Source organism: Cetorhinus maximus, unplaced genomic scaffold (genome assembly GCF_964194155.1).
Source record: "Cetorhinus maximus unplaced genomic scaffold, sCetMax3.hap1.1 HAP1_SCAFFOLD_1146, whole genome shotgun sequence".
Lineage (NCBI taxonomy): Eukaryota > Metazoa > Chordata > Chondrichthyes > Lamniformes > Cetorhinidae > Cetorhinus > Cetorhinus maximus.
The window spans coordinates 55510-61509 of NW_027597088.1; positions in this window are offsets into that span (position 1 = coordinate 55510).

Genomic DNA, 6000 nt, shown 5'->3' on the forward strand with positions numbered 1-6000 from the left:
ATAAATGCTGGCCCAGCCAGCGAAGCCCACATCCCATAAATGAATTTTTTAAAAAATGACCTTGTCAATGGAATATCCTGCCCATCCAATGGTATAAAAATTGTTGCAAAAAAATAAATAAATAAAAATAAAAGTGCTTAGCCAAGCAGCCTGGGTCAACTACTAGAAGGAAAGATCAGGGGGTTGACAACTCGCTGTTAATTTCTTGTAACACGTTTGCAACTACCGGCATTATTGCTAATGGGTGTAGGGAATTCTGTGACACCAGTCAGGAGTGTGATGAAATGCTCTCCACTTGGCTGGACGAGTGCAGCTCCAACAACACAAGAAGCTCAACACCTTCTACAACAAGGTAAACTGCGTTCTACCGAGCACTTCAAATGAAGCAGCTCAGGCCTTTTTTTGGCATGATGAATTTGTACTGCATGCGGTAGGTTTCAAATATCCCCATATTCACAAACTAAAGATACTGCAGAGCCTCTACAGGTTAGTGTAGGCAGCAAAAGTGGCCCCTTTAAAATCCCAAAGAATCTGTAAATGACCAATCCTGTTGTAGAGGCACACACAATTTGTCACTGGCACACCTCAGGTAACATTTGGAGCACTCATCTGGAGGTCAGAGCCATGGCAGAGGAGCTAAACTTAGGTCAACCACAAGCCATCCATTGAAATGATTTTGTTTTGAAGATGAGATCAAGAGAAATTTGGAAGGAACACATCATAATTTCCAGCATCCTTCACATTGACCGAAACCTCATGTGTTGTCACGCACAATGTATATTCTGGGTGTAAAAGTCCTTTGGAGGTGCTTTTCTATTTGAGAATGAAACACAACATTGATGGCATTAGTTACGTAGCCTGGACCATAAGTAAGCCAGTGACCTCGTGAGACTGAATGGCCACATCTTGCTACCACTTTGCTGAGGTGACAAATGTGACCGGTTTCCCTGCTCTCCTGTCCCACAGACTCAGGCATTACAGAGATGTCCCAGAGGCCCCCCCATTTCAGAGTCTGTGCTATAAACGTACTTTGGTCAACACCTTCAAACTGGACAGGTGATAAGCTGCTGGTCTTCATGCAGTAGGTGGCAGAGATGACATATACCCCCTATGTTGAGGTATACAATTCTAATGCACATCTCACCAAGGCCCTTGTGATTTTGTTACCTGTACATTGCATTCTATGCAGGGTAGGGCACGGTGTTGGGACATGTTCACGTCCTATGCTGCCCCTTCTCTTTTGTTGCCCCTCCTTCACCATAAAAAAGGCTTTACAACGATTTGCAATGGCTCTTCTGAAGAAACCATTCATGCACCAAGAGCTGGATGTTTGTTTACAAAGTCTGGAAATTGATTTTTGACACCCTTAAGGGCCATGATTGTAGGTGCCCTGCCAGTGTTGACAGCCAAAATACTAATGGTTTGGAAATCAAGTTGAGCATCTCTGGAAACTGTACCCAAATTGTTTTCACTTCCTAATAAGAGTAGAATATTGGCACCAATTCATTTTAGCTCAATGCAATAGACTGCATTCTTTTAAACAATCCAGAAATCAGATGATGTAATAAAGACATGTACCTTTTTATTATTTAATACCCTCCAGACTTCCCCCAGCTTCTTACTCCCCAACACGTGTCCACTGTACTATCAGAAATCCCCCAAAAGCAAAAGATGTTGAGAGGGGTGCTTTGTTTGCCTATTCAAGTTGATGTTCAGAAAATATAGGGAGATCAATTACACGACAAGGACAGATGAACACTCATTGCTGTCAGTGACAGTCTGCTGAGGGAAAGGGGTCCCACATTTGCTTAAATGAATACAAGAACCACTAAAATCAAATCAAGATTTTAAAGAGAAAATACTTGCATACTCTGATGAAACTTACTACCACAGAGTAGTAGAACAGATTGCAAACATTTAAGGGGAGCCTGAGGGGAATAGAGAAATACAGGCAGGTGGAAACAGTTCAGAGTGGGAGGGAACTCCTGAGGAGTTTAAAATCAGTGAACAGTTTTGCCAAAGGGCCTCCATTTTAGTGTTGACTCTTTACAATAAGTGACAGCACTTAAACAATTCAGCAGTTTGGGGCATCCTTTTATGGGGAGAGCCTGCACAAAAACACAAGCTGTTGATGTTTACACAACTTCTCACCAATGTCCAGAGCATCAGGAAAATATAAATACTCTCTGGAAATGATCAGCAGCTTCTTGAATCAGGGAACTAATTAAATGCTAAATTAATGAGGATTAATGTGATGAATTCTTGCACCAATGCAGATTCCCATTGATTCTTCAGTGTCTAAAATCATACATTAAAAAAGGCAGCTATTCGACCATTGAGGCTGTGCTGGCTCTTTAAAAGATCCAATTGATCCCATTCCTCTGCTCTCCCCCCAACCCCAGCCATTGTTCCTATTCAAGCTGATGTCCAATTCCTTTAGGGAAATCATTGCATGGGCTTCCAGCATCTTTCCAGGCAGTACATTCTCCACAATGTCTGACCGCATTGGCCTTGTTTTGTTGCAGCCACATTTGCTTCATCCGGATGGAAAGAGAAGAAAAAGCCTGAATGTCACAAGAAGCTTTGGAAAGAGCGGAGAGAGCCGGACATCGAGTGTTAATGTCAGTGGCCGAGCCCGAGCTCTCCACACAGCCTCATCGGACTAAAGCCCATTCGGCCCGTTTTTCCCTCCCTGAGAGTTTCCCCCCAATGAGAGTTCCCAAAGACATAAATTCCCAAACCCTGCCCGCTGGAGAGACAGGGGCTCCGGCGGCGCCTTAAATACCCATTGTCACGTGATGCCGCTCCGGGGCCCTCTCGCGAGGTTTGAGCCGGGTCACGCGGCCGTTGCCGGGGATCGGGAGGCGGCGGTTGGTTTTGGCGGTAAACTGAATGGCGCGCGCGGCGATCGAGAATCAAACGGGAGAGAAAAGGACCGAGGGCAAAATATAGAAATAGCGGCGGCGGCGGCGGGGGGGGGAGCGGAGAGAACTCGGAGGGGGTGGGGGGGGAGGGGAGAGAACTCGGGGGGGTGGGGGGGGAGGGGAGAGAACTCGGGGGGGTGGGGGTGTGGGGCGGAGAGAACTCGGGGGGGTGGGGGGGGAGGGGAGAGAACTCGGGGGGGTTGGGGGGCGGAGAGAACTCGGGGGGGTGGGGGGGGAGGGGAGAGAACTCAGAGGGGGGGGGGAGGGGAGAGAACTCGGGGGGGTGGGGGGGGAGGGGAGAGAACTCGGGGGGGTGGGGGGGGAGGGGAGAGAACTCGGGGGGGTGGGGGGGGAGGGGAGAGAACTCGGGGGAGTGGGGGGGGAGGGGAGAGAACTCGGGGAGGGGGGAGGAGAGAGAGTGAGCTCGGGGGGGAGGGGAGAGAACTCGGGGGGGAGGGGAGAGAACTCGGCGGGGGTGGGGGGGGGAGGGGAGAGAACTCGGGGGGTGGTGGTGGAGGGGGAGTGAGAGAGAACTGGGGGGGTGGAGAGAGAATTCGGGGGGAGGGGGAGAGAGAGAGAACTTGGGGGAGGGGTGGGGGAGAGAGATAGAACTCGGCGGGGGGGGGAGATAGAACTCGGCGGGGGGGGGAGAGAGAACTCGGGATGGGTGGTGGAGAGAGAGAACTCGGGGGTTGGGGGGGAGAGAGAGAGAACTCGGGGAGGGGGGGGGAAGAGAGAGAGAACTCGGGGGGAGGGGGGGGAAGAGAGAGAGAACTCGGGGGGGAGGGGGGGGAAGAGTGAGAGAACTCGGGGGGAGGGGGGGAAGAGAGAGAGAACTCGGGGAGGGGGGGAAGAGAGAGAGAACTCGGGGTGGGGGGGGAAGAGAGCTGGGGGGGGGAAGAGAGCTGGGGGGGTGAGAGAGGGCTGGGGGGAGCGGAGAGAGAGAGAGCTGGGAGGGAGAGAGAGCTGGGGGGGAGGGAGAAAGCTGGAGAGGAGGGGAGCTGGGGGTGGGGAGAGCTGGTGGGGGAGAAGGGGAGCTCGGGTGGGGGGTACAGCTGGAGGGGGAGGAGGGGAGCTGGGAGGGAGGAGGGGAGCTCGGGGGGGCGTGGCGAAGTGCTGGGGGGGAGGAGGGAGCGGGGGAGGGGAGAGCTCGGGGGAGAGGGGGAGGGGAGGAGGGGGAGCTCAGGGGGTAGGGGGAGGAGGAGAGCTGGGGGGGGAAGGGGAGCTCGGAGGGGGAGAGAGAGCTCTGCGGGGGGAGGAGAGAGAGTGAGCTCGGGGGGAAGGGGGCGGGGGGGTGGAGAGCTCGGGGGGTTGTGGGAAGAGGGGAGCTTGTTGGGGGGTGTGGGAGGAGGGGAGCTCGGGTGGAGGGGAGGGGATCTTGGGTGGGGCGGGGGGAAGGGGAGCTCGGGGGGGGTGTGGTTGGCGGGGGGGAGAGAGAGCTCGGCGCGGGGGGGGAGGAGAACTCTGGGGGGTGGAGGGAGAGAGGGAGCGCAGGGGGCTGGGAAGGGGAGCTCGGGGTTGGGGGAAGAGAGCTCGGAGGGGAAGACGGGGGTGTGGTGGGGGGGGAGAGAGAACTCTGGGGCGGGAGACTGGGGGGTGGGGGAGGGGGGGGAGCAAGTTGGTGGGCGGCGGCGGCGGGGAGGGGGCTGGAGTCACAAGCTATTGGGGAATGAAAGGAAAACCGTCATTAGGAAAATTAGAGTTTGTGGGAGCTGGAAAAAGGCTGGGTGGGCGGAAAGAAACGAGTGGAGGAAAATCCGGGTCCAGCTCAGTGTTCAGAAGCTCATCTTGGGGTCAAGATTTCTTGTCAATAAAGGAGCTCAGATTTCGACAGATGCCAGGGATGGAAACAGTGGTCAGGAAACGGAGTTTCTCCCATGACCCAGGACAGTGGCTCCAACAGGGGGACAAACATCGATGGATGTCCCGCTCATTGTTTCTCTGATCACCATCAGAAAGATCCATTATTATTAGTCGGATCTGCAAGGCTTTCGGACAAAGTAAAATCCCATCGATTTGAACAAAATGTCGACGGCCAGTGGATTAATTTAAAAATGAGGAAGTTAGTGGGAAGGTAAGAAGTCAGCCACATCTATTTTGCTGGGTGGTAGCTGTTGAGCGGGTTCCACGAGAAGCCTGTTAAAGTGGACAGTACGAATAAGCATGTCCGGAGAAAGAGGTCAGCCAAGGCCATTCTCCACTGTCAGCAGCACATTGCATAAAGCAGTTTATCTGTAAAGTGATAGAAGGGAAGAAATAGTTCCAATTTATATCAACCTTACTATAAAGCATTTTGTCCAAATGTGATATGCGATGACACAAAGGCCAACAATTCAAGTATGAACACCGAGCCTGAGGATATCATTGATCCTTTCAGCTTTTCTCTCACTGCCGAGTGACGCAGATTGAAATATATTCATGGGTTGAATCTTCCCCCCATCAGGGGGGGGAGTTGTGCAGGGGCCGGCGTGAACCCAATTGACGCCCCCAATCGAGGGCGAGTTGCCATTTTATGTGGGTGGGCCAATTAAGGCCCGGGCAGCGTGATGCTCGCTCGCAATCGCTGAGAGCTACCTGTGTGGTGGGGGGGGGGATTCCCTGAGCCATTCCCTGAGTGGGTGGGGGGACATTCCCCTTGATCTCTCAAGTGCTCTTCCGTATCATTGATTAGCCTTTTAAACACCGCCTGTAACACGTAATGCTGATTCCTCACCTTTCGTAAGTCACCTTTAAACTTTGTCAGACTTTTGGGAAGGTGGGGAATTGGGGCCTGCTTAGGTTCGTCATAGTGTTCCAGGGTATGGTGGAGTGTGTCGGAGGCGTTGACTGAGACCTGACCCCTTTGTTGGACGTACATTATTCACGCTGTGTCTGATAGTAACTGGGAGCCGGGGTTCCCTTGTATCCTGAGCGGGTGTGATGGTTTCCTCTGTGGGTAATTTCTAATATACAACCCTCCGTTCGGTTGTACCCACATTTGTCCAGCACCACCCCCGTTCCAACTGGATGGGAGCAAATTGAGGCTACCTTTCCTCCTGCACCCGCTCAGTGATACCCTGTGTATGCCCTCATTCTT